The following is a 15,099-nucleotide window of genomic DNA, read 5'->3' as shown; positions in this document are numbered from 1 at the left end:
GACATCCAACAGTCAGTGCTTGTGTGTCAACCTTTTTTTAGGAAAGCCTCAAATCTGTGGAAAACGGCATACAACCCATCTGCCATTATTTCTAATAATTTACAGCCCATTTGCTAATTCTTAAGGTGTTCTTTGGAGCCCATATTCTTTTTGTTAGCATTACAGCCCATATTGTGGCAACAGTTAAAAAATTATACGAAATTTTGCATATTTCGGTGTGGTCCAAACTGTTTTTAATCCCGAAATTTCGACTCACATTAAACTGATTTTAAAAATAAATGTATATCAATATAAAATCCAACAAATTCTCCACGCATAAAAATTAATGTCATTTAAAATCTTGAAATGAAAAAAAGATATTTGAAACTAATTGCGGGTTTGATGTGTTTTAAAAATGTACAACCCATTTCTCATTACTGATGGACCATTTTCTCGTCCAGCCGAATGAAAGCTCTCCTCGTCTTGAAAGATTTGCAGCCCAACAGGCCTGACAAAGCGACTTACTTGGAAAATCACAAAAAACTGGGCTGTGGCCGTGGACCCAGCTGTCAGCCTCTCCACGTACAGTACTCTCCCGATGGAAGTCATTCCTTGACCACGCCGTGCAGAGAGCACCACGGTGGTGGACGACGGCGAGGCCTAGGAAGGGGACGATGCGGCAGTGGAAGCCCACACGGAGAGGACTACGAGGGTTCACTGGTTCGGCTACGGTGTGAGGCCGCCGTCGCCGCAGGGCCTGGCCGGCGGTGGGAATAGTAGGGGGCGGTGAGGCCTCTGCGGCAGCACACCGGCCATGGGACGTAGGAGCATGCGGCACGACCGGTGCTGCTTTGGGCGGCTGGAGCAAGAAGACCGGAGGTTGAAGAAGCACTACGGCCGTTGGATGGACATCGTACGGTCACTGGAGCTAGAATCGTTCATATTGACTAGGTTGACAAACCCTTCGTCCCCGTCAACTTAGTAGGCCCACAAGTCAGACTCCCAGCAAGGTGGGTCTCAGCTAGCCGGGGGAGTATTCATTTTTTTGTGCGTAATAAGTGGGCACTTCCGGTGGGTCCGACCTGACAGCTAGGGGAACATTTTTTTCGCGAAATACAGTGGCCCGTCTGGTGGGTCCCAGCAATCAGGGGGAAACGATTTTTTCGCAATATAATGATGGCCCGTCCGGTGGGTCCCCGCTGTTAGGTGGAGGAATAATTATTTTCCGCGTAATAAGGAGGCACTTCCTTGCGGCTGCCGTGGACCCGGCTGTCAGCCTCTCCACGTATAGTACTCTTCCGATGGAAGTCGTTCATTGACCACAATGACCACGCCACGTCGAGAGCACAACGGCGGTGGACGTCGGCGAGGCCTAGGAAGGGGACGACGCGGAGCCGTGCAAGAGGCAGTAGTGGATGCCCGCGCGGAGAGGAGTACGAGCATTCACTGGTCCGGCTGCGGTGTGAGGCTGCCGTCGCCGCAGAATAACAGGGCGTGTGGGCGAGTGGAGGGATGGCCTGGCCAGTGGTTTGAGTAGTATGGGGGCGGTGAGACCTCTGCGGTAGCACAATCGGCCACGGGAGGCAGGAGTAGGCGGCACGACCGACGCTGCTTTGGGCGGCTGGAGCAAGAAGACCAGATTGAATAAGCACTATGGCCGTTGGATGGACATCATACGGTCACTGGAGTATTGACTAAGTTGACAAAGCTCTCCATCCCTGTCAACTTAGTAGGCCCACAAGTCAGCCCACCAATATGGTGGGTCCCAGCTAGCAGGGGGGTATTCATTTTTATGGGCGTAATAAGGAGGCACTTCCTTGTGTGCGAAGATATAGCTGGTGGGTCCGACCTGTCAGCGGGGGGAACATTTTTTTCATGAAATACAGAGGCCCTTCATATGGGTCCTAGCTGTCAGGTGGAGGAATCATTATTTTGCGTGTAATAAGGAGGCATTTCCTTGTGTGCGGCCATGGACCCAGCTGTCAGCCTCTCCACGTACAGTCCACTTCCGATGGATGTCATTCATTGACCATGTTGACCAGGCCGCGCCGAGAACACCAGGAGGGAGCACGCAGTCCCGCCGGTGCTTGTCTGAGCGTCTTGAGCATGAAAAGCAGAGATTGAAGAAGCACGACAGCCGTTGGATGGACATCCAACAGTCACTGCCCTCGTGTGTTGACTAAGTTGACAGGGCGTTGCGTGTGCGTCAACCTTCTTTTTATGAAAGCATACGTGTTAACCTATAGTAGGCGCACAAGTCAGCCTCAAATCTGTGGAAAACAGCATACAGCCCATCTGCCATTATTTCTAATAATGTATAGCCCATTTGCTAATTCTTAAGAATTTTTTTGGAGCCCATCTTCTTTTTGTTAGCATCACACCCTATATTGTGGCCACGGTTAAAAAGTATACGAAATTTTGCATATTTCGGTGCGGTCACCTGTTTTTAATCCAGAAATATCGATTCACATTCAAACTATTTTGAAAAATAATTGTCCATGCATAAAAATCAATGGGATTTAAGATCTTGTAATGAAAAAAAATTGAAACTAATTCCCGGTTTGATGTGTTTAAAAAATGTACAACCCAATTCTGGACAAACCGAATGAAACTATCCTCGTCTTGAAAGATTTGCAGCCCAGCAGGGCTGATAAAGGAAGTAGGCCTTGTTTGGGTATTTCTTTAAAAAAATAGAACTGGGCTAGCCATTTTCAGCAAGAAAAAACACAACTTGGCTCATGATGTGGTAAACATAAATGAAACCCTGGCTAGACGGGCCACAGCCCCTGCACAGCCCCGTTGTTACCCTGATCCGTCGCTAAAACTAGTATAAATAACAACTGCTTGTTCCTCAAAAAAAAAACTGCATGAATTGATGGGTCCCTGGTGTCAGCCGCTCGTAGTGTAATTCTCTCGTTTATTGACTACATTGACAATGGCGGGAGCCCCAGATATCCAGCCTTTCCTATGAAAATTTAGAGCCCATTTGATGTGTTAGTTCGAAATAAGTTTGTGGGTGCAAGTGGGGGCTAATCACTTGGCTTCTGTAATGCACAGTGAGCTCAAGCAGCTGGCGAGAGTGATGTTATTTCCCTTGGATTGGATTTGTTACAATATTTCACTCTAAATTAAACGAATGGCAAGCCATTTGCCTTGTTTCAAAGAAAATATGACAGTCACAACCGAGTTGAAAAGGGAAGGAACATCTAACTCTAGCTTACAAACTGTACAAAAGCACGAGGGTTAATTGTTCATCAGGTTTACGAAAAAACCATATTGAAAAGGGCAACAACATCTAACTCCAGCACTGTTTTTGGTAGTCACAGTTAAATGGATAGGTCAGGTCCATAGAATGAACATCCTGGGTCGTAAAATTTACTGGATTATGACCACAATATGTTGTAAATAGAAGCCCGACACGTTCAGAAGCTCTTTTGCCCACTTGAAACTCCTTTTTTTGCTCTTCGACATACCCATCCGTCAAAACCATGCTACTGATAAACTTAAGCCTCATGGACAATAGTAACCTCGCATTCAGCAGGAAGAATGTGACAAATCTTGTGTTTGCACGGTTGGCTACATATCGTTCTAGCGTTATTGTCTTCAATAGAATCTCATGAGAAGTGAGAAAATCCCGATGCTTACGAATCCACCGATTGGTTATAACTTTCTTACCCCGTCCTGTTGCCTAAATAGACATGAAGATTGAAAACAGTTAAGGTCTAAAAGAAGAGTGTCGAAAGAGCAACAGCTGAATGGTTAATTCTAGTACACTATATGCGGGCTTCCAATGTGCGTGAAATTATCACCTTTATAGACAACTTCTCTAGACATGGAAAGCATTGCAGCAAGCCAATAATCTTGTTCAGATCAAAATTATTCATTTGGATATATAAGATCTTGACAGAATCCAGCACCATTGATAGGCCATCCATGGAGAAACTCTTCATTGAGCATAGAACATAATATTAGTACAAAATGTGTATCCAAGATGATATATAAATTATGCGCAGAAATTTAAAATGCAGCCTATGGTTACAAGTGTAGATGATAATATAAAGTACCTGAAGAACTGTGGAGCCAAACACCATATTGAAATGAGCACAGAGATCATGTATTACACCCAAGGTCTCCAGTTTAGGTGCAGAGAGGACGGTTATTTGCAACGATGAATAACTAGAAACAAGGATCAACCTTTGAAGTGAAGGGGCATCTTGGATGATGAGCTGCCTTCTGTCAAAAGAAATTCCAATTCTTACAAGGTTAGGCGACTTTATTTGGAGACAACCGATTCTAACTATGAAAACAAGAACCAAGCACTCCAGCGCAGGGCAACTTGAGTGGATGATGCTGTGCAATGAGGCCTCCAATATACGAACCCGCACAAGTGAAAGTTTCTTGAGAAATGGGAGTCGAAGGTTCAGTACCAGATTTTCTGGTAGGTAGCACTGCGCAAAGGTGGCGGTGTGGAGAGAGGACGAAAACCCCGAGATGGACATCGGTGCTGAGGGCACAAGTTCATGGCGTTCGGTATGTGGTATGTGATTTCCAGGGGAATAGTAGAACTCAAGCAGCTGTAGTTCTGTGAATTCTGGGGATTCTAGCCAGGTGTCCACCGTGCAGGGCATGGTATGCTTGCTCAGGTAGCATGACGGGATGCAGAGGATTTGAACGGAGCCCCGGTGGGAGGAGATGATGGCTCTGGGGATTTCAAAATCATTGAAGAGAGATAGCTGACGATAGTCGAGATTAAGGGGAACAGCGCGCCATAAAGGGCGCCACCGAATTGAGAGGATTTGGGTGCGGCAGCAATCCTTGGTGGGGAGAAGCGAGATGATCTCCCCAAGGATGGCGTATGGGAGATCGCTGATGCGGTCCACCCGAGATTCTACGGGTTCCTGGGATGCGGTGGGGGCGGGGTCGCCGCTTCTCCCCGTGCTGCCGGGTGCGGGATCTACAACAGGCGTCGCCGCTGGCGGGAGCCTCATCTTCTTGGCGCTGGGGTCAGCCGACTCCATTTTCCTCGAGGGTATCGCGTCGTGCTCACGGATTTGAGCAGAGTAACAAATGACGAGCCTAGTTGTAGTGTGAGCGAAGAAGAAGGGGAGCTGGGGGTTTTTCTATAGGAGTGAGGAAGAAGGGGAGCTAGGGTTTTCTGTTGGAGCGAGGAGGAAGAAGAGCACCCTTGTTTTTTTTGGGGGGGGGGGTGTGCTGGGTGTGGGTAGCGCATCTCATTCAGTAAATATATGGGCTTTTGAATTGATTTTACTATTTACTAGTGTGGATGGGCTGTTTTGTCTTGGGACCCGAGAAACAATTACTACTAGTACAGTGGACACACTCTACAGCTAGCCAGAAAAACAATTACAACTAGTACAGTGGAGACACTCTACCGCTTCTGGCTCCTCCTAGGTCATTGAAACGTCTCCCTCTACTGAATGCCGTTATACTTTTGTTCACCGACATGCGGGCCATGCAGCATGCGGGCCCAAATGCCATCCACCAAATTAGAAGCCAGTATGCAGGCGGAGAGTCACCCCGGTCGTAGCGCGGCAGTAATGAGCCGTCGTATCACAAAACCCCACCTCCCCCAGTCTAAGTTTGACGGACGAAGCAACCATCATTTCACTCTTCGCTGAATCCCCTTCTCCCTCACCGTCTTCAAGAAAGGCAACACTTGCATCTGCCACTGTTCTTCTCTCCGAACAAAGGGAAGGTAAGCGGATCCGTGATGTTGGTATATTTTCGTTCAGAGGAAAAAAAAGAACTTTTGCAAAGCAGTAACCGATCCTCACTCTCTTTTTCGTTTCATTGTCATTGTGATTGTGTTTTCCTTTCAGTGGTCTCCTAGTATTCGTCAGTTTCATGATGCACCAAGGAGAACCAAGCAAAGATCTGCCCATATTGGAGCAGACGCGGGAGGCTGATCCCCACGAGACAGAGAGCTCCAAGAAGATGGAGGCAACCACCAAGGCGACCCCAGATACTGAGATGGTCAATGCCCCGTTTGAGGTTACAGCCCCCGTGGCACTGCAGGAGCAGTTTTCCACCTTCGAGGATGTGTCCCCCCCCCCGCTGAGCTGCCCAAGTTGATTTCCTTCTTTGCCGATCTCGATTGTGGTTTTTCATCTAAGTATGTGGTGATTTTTTAGAAAAGGAAGTATGCGATGATTAATAATGCAAAATTTTATTAGCTTCGATGCCATGGTATACGTAGTGGTTTAAATAACCTGTGTTTCTTATACTGAAGAGTAATTCAGAATTTGTTTCTGTTTCAATTAGAGCGCTGATGCAGACAAGGATTGTGTGGTTGTACATGTCACTCGCTATGAGGCGGATGACCTGAATGTACGCACTGGGAAAACAGAGTTCTTAGGTTGTTGGATCCTGGAAGCCATTTGCGCTTATACAATGAAGAGTTGTATTCCAGCCTCACTGTTGTCAGGCGTGTTGTCCAGGGTGTACTGAAGCACAAGAAGTTCAAAGCTACTCCTTTGTTTGTGAGGAATACTGTTCTTGTCAAGCTTACGCAGGAAGATGACGTGGCATGCCTCCACAAACAAGTTTATCAGTGGCAAGGCCACAAGGTTGTCTTCATGAAGGTTCATAGGATTGAGCTGCTGCGGGACGTCCTCGATGATGCTCATGGCAAGGTCCATCTTGTGTCTAGAACAAATTAGATCGAGGCATGAAATAGTTGCCCCAGCTAGTGTTTAATAGTAGTTTGGATTGTGTCTAATTATCCGAACCTTGCCTGTTATCGACCCCTCTGGGGCTAGTACTCTGTTTGAATCCGTCTATGGGAACTGCTGCTACTTTTGTGTACCCGTGAATCATGTGAGAACCATCATAATTCTTGGCGAAACAGATGCGTTCTCACTAGTTTTTTCATGAATATGGCATGGTAAGACATAAGTTTTCACGGTTTATCATACGAGCAGTCTGTGTTTTGATGAAATAAAGCACTCGTTCAAGAACCGTGCGTCGACGTATACATAAGTACTTGTAAACACTGTTGGTGCTACCCCACTTGTAAGAAGTTGTGCAAAACACGGCACATTGGCTCAGCTCGCTTCAACACTAGGCTATCGACCAGCTAACAATCAACAATTTGCTGTCTGACATATAAGCAACTATGTATCTTGTTACAGTGGTTCATGCAGTTAATTGAGGCCACAATGTAATAAATTCCAAACGTTCACACGCTAGTCCAGCGCTCATGTGGAACACTCACATTAAACTCGTCTTCATAAAAAACTTGAAAAGCATAAGTTCAGCAATTTTATACATCTCAATGATTCATAGAACATATCAAACATATACTAGTTCACAGCAAAAGACAAAGTTGTGAGAAAGTTTACAAATCAGGAAAAACAAGCAAGGCTTCTCTCTGAGCAAAGGGCCTCCCGGCAGGCTTAAATTTCCTGGAGCTCACTCTGGTTTTTTCTTGTTGCCACCATTCAGGGTTAGGTTCTCTCATTCCAGAATAACCAATTATAATTGTGGTCTCAGCTGGAATGCTGAACTGAACCATGTAGTGTACTGACTAGGTGAAATTCTTGTGCATTTCACTAAATTTAAGCACCGCTATTTGCAGAAATAAGCAGCCCACAATGCCTCTTGTCCGCGCACCTGTCCAAAAAACCATTGTGCAGCTGTGCCAGCTAGTCCTCGGTCCATGGATGAACTGGTAGAAAGTGCATTCCGGACTAGGATGCAGTTGTTTTCGCTCGTCCCTGCACTCCAATCAGGAAGTAAAACGTACGAATCAGCTTTTTTTAGATTGCGTTGGTCATTCTACCTTAGTTACTACCAATGTAGGGATACCTTGAAGACGGGAGGTTAGACGACGGCAACAAGGGATAGCCATCTCATTTTGCACAGTTGTACTAAAACAGAGGTGTGTGCTTTTGAGTGCGCGGATAGAAACGATACGAAGACAGACATCCTGAAACGATATGGAGACAGACATCCCTGTTTGCGCAAATAAGAACTATGGTTATTTAAACAGTGACAGATATTACTACTTTCCCCCGTTTCCTCTTAGAACCAAGTCCTAGATTCATGCTACAGCTTTCCCACTTGTTTCCCTGTTTGAACCAACGCTTTGAGTCGACTGTATGAAATAGCTTTACTTCTAATAATAGTAGAAGTCTAGGTGGCTTTGGAACATCGGACGGAAGTAGAAAAGGATCCACACAAAGGGAGCTTGGGCAGTAGAGCAAGGCAGGTTTCGAAGGAATATATACCTGAGGGTCGTCGGCATGTCGCAAAGACGGTGTCGGGAGGCCGCATCTTGGCCACAATACCACAGGGAGGAAGAAGGGGTCGGAGGCCCTCCTGATCCGGCGCTCTCTCAGAGAGAACGGCATGGCCGCCGATCGGGACGCGTAGGCAGCCGTTGGTCTCCTCCCTTGCCGCCGACGACAACGTGAACGATGCACCTACACCCCTGCCCCGGTCGAGGTTGTCCGGCCGGATTTGTGACCAGCCGTGAGCTGAGAGAGTGTGTGGCCACCTATGTGTTGCTTAGATCTGGAGAGCATGAGAGAGTGAACGAGAGGAACCATAGTAAAGCAAGCGCTAAGGCTCCTGCTTTTATATGTAGTGGAGTGATTTTGTTGTACCAGCTTCAAAAAAATGCGCTCCTACGTGTACCCGCGAGTGGGTGTGAGAGAACTAGTGCGTGCGTGCACCACTTCTCTTCATGAGAGTACAATATACTATGCCCAAAGAATGTTCGCCGCAAGAGTAATAGTACAAGTTTGTGACGTGTGAGCTAAAATAAAATGTGCGCGCCGTATTTTGTTTTTCAGAAGTTCTGAGGGTAGGGTGTGAAGAGCACATATGTGCGTGACGTCTACCTGTAGATAGACGGTGGGTGCGACGTGCGAGTCTGCGAGAGGACTCGGGAGAGTCATGACTCGTGAGGGTGCATGTGCATGAGAGAGAGGGGGGCACGTATCTATGCAATGCATGTGTCCGTAAATCATTATCCGATAAACGTTCGCCACAAGCCTTTTCCTGACGAACGCCGTAAGAACCGTTAGATCGGCATGCGACAGTGTCAGTTTTGCCATGTCATTTAACAGAACAGCCACTCCTCCTACACACAAATCTTCCACGTGAGTGTTAGCAACTGCTGTATGCTCCATCCGTTCCAAAATGCAGTGCATATAGCTTTATTGAAAATTCGAACCTTGCAAACTTTTACCGAGTTTTCGTGTACCAAATTGCACATGTAGAATACCATGTATACGTCATTTCATTCATCTTCAAGAGGTAACTATAAAGTTGGGTGAGGAGTCTACAAAGAAAGACCATCATATCACCCACAGCAATTTCAAGCATCCTTTAGTGTCGAGGAATATCATAGGAACTCTATATGATATGATTTTTATAGGATTTTTTCCTTTAGAGCCAATTGATTCATAGGAATATATTCATATACTCCACATTTCAAAGGAAATAAACATGATATCATTTCTATAGCTTTAGAGCCCCTTGGTTCATATGAATGGATTCCTATACTCCCTTAATTGCAAAGGAAACTAAACATTAGCGTATATTCAATAGAAAAGTTCCTATGATATGAACCAAATTACATCTCTTTTCTAATCCCTCCTCGTAGGAATTGAGATACATGTCATCTCTAGATTCAATAGAAAAGTTCCTATGATGTGAACCAAATGACATCTCTTTTCCAATCCCTACTCATAGGAATTGAGATGATCCATCTCATCTCCTTCCCTACAACTTCCATGTATACATCTTCTATTCCTAAATAGACAGTACAACCCACTAGTAGCTTTTTTCCAAAACATGCAACTATGGCACAAGAACTATATAGTGTGCCAATAACTTTGAAAGATGGTCGTTGGATGAAGCTAACCCGACGGTGCAGAGATAGGCAAATCCGAGCACTACTGGCCGTTGGATATCATCAAGATTCCACCAGATCTGCCACATGTACAATATAGAAGACTCCATGGTTGAACTTAAGCATAATGCACAAACCTCAAAACACAAGCACTTCTCCTTTGTTCTAGAATCTTCTATATCATAATTGATTATTTTTTCTAAATGAATTGCCATTATTTGTTTTTACTTTATGATTTACTCCCTCCGTTCCAAAATAGATGACCCAACTTTGCACTAACTCAAAGTTAGTGCAAAGTTGGGTCAACTATTTTGGAATGGAGGGAGTACAATGAACAACCCCATGAATCTTAACATTTTTATAAAACTTATTGATTTTGAATGAGATGAACTATAAGAACTAAACGAACATCTACATCATGCATATATGACTCGAAGCTTTACATGCTATAGTGTGTATTTATTCATAATTTGGATTCAAAATCTCATGCGTTCAATACATGTGTACTCCCTCCGTCCGCGAATAAGTGTACTTCCAGCCTTTGTTCTAAGTCAAAGTTTTAAAATTTTGACCAAATATATACAAAAGAGTTTTAACATATATGACATAAAATTGATATATTATGAAATTACAATTCAAAACGAAACTAGTGATACTAATTTAGTGTCATAAATGCTGCCAGTTTTCCCTATAAAGTTGGTCAAAGTTTTAAAACTTTGACTTAAGACAAAAGCTAGAAGTACACTTATTCATGGACGGAGGGAGTACCTTGCTAGTAGTTTTGAGTAGAGTAGCAAATTTCACGTGGCCCGGGGTATATCAAAATGCAGGGCCCATGCATCATTGCCTTTCGGTCGAACCTACGTCCACAATTTTTTGTACGTACTATATCTCCACTGGTCCCCGAACCCAAAATGTCGCCTCGTTCCCGTAAAACCAAGAGGCCCACACATATTTAAGGCGTCGGCTCGAACCCGTTTACTATGACGTGGCCCCGCACGCCGTATTACTCCTACAAACCCTACCGCCGCACTCATCATCGGTTTTCTTCAAGAGGACGAGGGAGTAGCCGATTTGTAGTGGAGGCGCTTTCAAAAAAAAGGATCTGTAGTGGAGACCCCTACCCCAGGGTGCCCTAGGTAGCTGCCGCACGCATCATTGTTTTCTCTTGAAATGATGGTTGCTTCGTCCGTCCAGCTTAATGCGGGAAAGGTGGGGCTTTGTGATGTTACCCCTCGTCGCTCATTTTCTACTACTGCGGCGCTACGACCGGGGTGCCTCCAATTCCAACCGCTGCTCCGAACTGTAATTTGGTGCATCGCACGTGGAACAAGACGGTGGATGAGCCACATGTCGGCCAAAGGGGTCCTGTTAAGTGTGTCACCATTTTGTGTGCGGACTAACCCTTCTTGAGTTGCTACGCCAACATGACAGGAGCAGCCTACCACTTGGTTTTTCTCCTTGGTGAATCCCGACTATATTGATCTAAAAAGATACGTGCTGAACTACCCTCTCCGTCTCAGTTTTTTTTATTTTTAGGCGTCTCGGTTTATAGGGTCTGCACGTAGTTCTAGGTCATCCATTTGACTAACTAAATAGGAGTTACTATGTCACAAAAAGTATATCATTGGATTCTTAAGCGGATGTAGCTATATTTAAAAGTCGAGGGCGGGGCTTTTCCTGTGCGATAGGCAGCGGGGCAGTTCCGCCTAGTCGCTTCGACTGAGACGCGAGAAGACGAGGGAGTAGCTGCTGCAAACGTAGGGCTGTGTTATTTAACAGCGAGTTACTGCTGGAAGGTGGGGCCCCATGATTTGACTTGCCATTATCATTTTAACTACGGCACTATGACCAGCGTGAGTCTCCCAGATTCCTGACCACCTCCATACAGGTGCCTCTCCCAATGCTCCACCATATAGTAGAGGCTGGCACTTGCATGAGAGCCCACTTCTCCACTTTTTCCTTGCCTCTATTTCCTCCACATATGCAAATATGCCATGTAAAGCGCACTATTGTACTTACTTTTACTTGCTCCTACAGGTGCTTAAGCTTGCCACATAGGCATAAAGTCTGATGTGGCAAGTTAATCAAGAAGAGAGAGATTAGTTTGGTGACCCAAGGAAGAAACGGTGCTAAGCGCGTGTACCTAGGTGAAAAGACAATTTTGAGTCTATAGCTAATTAAATGAAGCAAACTTAGCAACACCATTTCATTGGAAGAGGTTACTCCTTGGCAAATGCAATAAATACATGCGCTTACTAGCACCGTTTCTTCCTTGAGTACGAAGAAAGAGATAGAGAGGAGTAACAAAAAATACACTTATAGCCAACCTTCTTGTAGTATGAGTGACTAAGTGATGACTATGTACGACATGCCAACATCAGATAGCTTAATGCACAGTGTTAAATCTCCAAGGGCGTGACCGCGCGAGCGATGCGACAGTCGTGGTAGGCGCGACCATGATACGGGCTGCTGGCAGCCCTTGCATCTAAGATCAAACGGCCGCATGCTAAGTTGCTGGAAATTTGCAGAATAACCCTCCAGGATAGGATATTCACCCATAGGTCTAGAATCACGCCATGCAACCATTCGATCTCAGATCCAAGGGATCTCAGAAGCCCGTATCATGGGAGAATGGAAAGCCACTACCCTGCCTTTCGCACGCTGGCAGTTCGCTCCTACTCGTCCCTGCACGTCCTTCAATACTACGGCAGTTTGCTCCTAGTCGTCCCGTCCATTCACATTACGGCAGTTCCACTAATCCTAACCCTCCTCCCAAATCCATGGCGTCCCAAATCTCCTTGATCGGCGGTGAGTACAAGGTTAGAACCATCACCGGTGATGAGTTCGACATCAACTACACCCGTTCTTCCACGACGGTGAAAGGATGCCTTTCTCGCTTCAGACGCATGTTTGAAAACTCAGATGATGAGTGGGTCGCTGGGCTAGATGTTGAGTACACCACAGTCCTGGGCCGAGAGAAGGATCTAAAGGACGAAGAGAGGAAGAAGCCCGCTGTGATCCAGGTTTGCGTGCATGACTTATGCTTGGTCTACCACATATGCCATGCCGACGTTGAGTGCCAGGATTTTAAGGACATCCTCGGAGCAACCTAGTAAAATTCATTATTGTAGACTTTGGTAACGACAAAGAAATCCTGGGTCAGATAGGCCTCGTTGTAGGCAACCCCTTCGACCTCCAGAAGAATCGGTTGGTTCCCTCCCGTCAGCCTTCAGTGTTGACCCTGGCAGGAGCCATGGTTCATCCTTCGTACGGTAAACTGGTGAAACCTCCATACACATTTCATCATCATGCATGGCAGCGAAATTGTCACAGCCCTATAATTGTTTGCAATAGTTTCAGAAGAGATCATCCATGCATCATGTCTAAATTCTGAAACTTGAATTGAGGTTAGTTGAAACCCTTAGAAATCACTTCAGAAATAATCAACATTAAAAATATTTTCAAATGAGTCCAAGGAAATGTTCATGTTATTCTGTAAAAATATTGGCAAGAGGTAAAATTCAAACCAATATTTTTAGGAGACAGAAATATTTATTTTTGGCCATTTGAGTTAATAAAAAAATTATTTGCATTGGATTCATATTTGCTATATATTTAATATGATCCAATAATTCTGGAAAACGGTGAGTGGCTCTGAATATATTATATCTAGCCAAATGATAATTTCCAGAATAAAAAAATGGTTTGGTCTCTGAACTAAATCTAAACATAATAGCAAAAATAGAAAAACAAAAGAAGGAAATGCCTACCTGGACTTACCTGGCCGTCCCAGTGGACAGCCAGCCCACGAGGCCCAGGCGCCAGTCACCCCTAACCTCCTGCCAGTCGGCAGGAGGGCGTGTGGAAGCGGCGCGCACGCACGCGCTCGGCCAGCTCCTAGTTGCCGCTGTTGCTGGGGACGGCGTCGAGTGCCACCACACCCCCCTGACCCCCTCTCACTCTAGACCCCCTCCTCCTTCTCTGCTCTCTCTCTCCCGCGAGCGACCACGAGAACCCGAGAGCGCCGACGAGCACCACTACGGCCATCGTCCACCCCTCGCCTCGCCGATACTTCTAGAAGAACCGTCGCACCTTCCTCTTCGTCTCCACCAACCCACGTGACGCCGGGTGCACCGCAGCGTCGTCCCCGCCGCCTTCATCGCCGCATCTGTCCGGCGATCACCGCGGTCAATTCGTCGTCGACAACACGTCCCCGCCCTCACTCTCGCGCTCATTGGACTCGCTGTGAGCCCCTGCCCCGAACCCCTCTTCTCCCCCTCGCGTTCGCATGCTCTAGCCCCATCCCCCGCCATGGACGAAGCTCGCCAGCGCTGCGTCTATCATCACTGTCGGTAGCAGCCCCGCCTGGCTAAACCGAGCACACAAGCATGCTGAGGGAGCTCCCAGGAGCCCAACGCGGCCATCAGCTCGCTCGCTAGCGCGCTGCAGTCCCCGCGCCTGTGGAGCCGTAGCTCAAGCCACCGCCTCGCTCACTGCCTCTTGCGTGATCACCTGGATGCGCGTGAGGATGGGCATCCCTCTGGTGCCTCCAACGCGTCGAGCCGACCCCTGTAGCGTCACCTCGAGAAACTTCGGTGATCCTCCGCCGTCGGGTTTGGTCGCCGGCGTCCAACTACAATGGCTGGTGATGTGGCGCCGTCATTAGCGCCTAACTAACCCCCTAGAGTCAATGACATGTGGGACCACTGCTGTTTAAAACACGGGTTAAGTTAAATAACCCCCTGTTAACTCTCTATCTCACTGACACGTGGGCCCCGCCCCAGTTTAAATTTAGGTTAGGCAAAATATTGGTGCTAATTACCCTATTAAGCAGTTGAGACACTGACCTATGGGGCCAACCCCCTTACTAATTAGTTTAGCTTAATTTTAATTTAGATTAGCCATTGAGTCGCTGACCACTTGGACCCACTGGTCAGGTTTGACCTGGTCAGCCTCAGTTGACTCGCTGACGTCATGCTTGCACAATGCTGACGTAGTTAATAATTTTCTGGATTAAAAATAATCTAGGAAATTCCAGAAAATGCCCAAAACTTCTAAAAATCATAGAAAATTATCTATAACTCCAAATGAAATAATTTATATATGAAAAATTATCAGAAAAATTCAGGGAATCCATCTGTATAATTTTCATGCATGTTTGAGCAAGTTAACCTCACTGTTTAGGATGAAACATGATTAGGGAAAATTTCATAATAGGTTTGGAGTTGGAATTTGAT

Source organism: Triticum aestivum, chromosome 2A (assembly GCF_018294505.1).
Source record: "Triticum aestivum cultivar Chinese Spring chromosome 2A, IWGSC CS RefSeq v2.1, whole genome shotgun sequence".
Classification (NCBI taxonomy): domain Eukaryota; kingdom Viridiplantae; phylum Streptophyta; class Magnoliopsida; order Poales; family Poaceae; genus Triticum; species Triticum aestivum.
The sequence above is the reverse complement of the archived record's forward strand: the minus strand, read 5'-3'. Positions refer to the sequence as shown.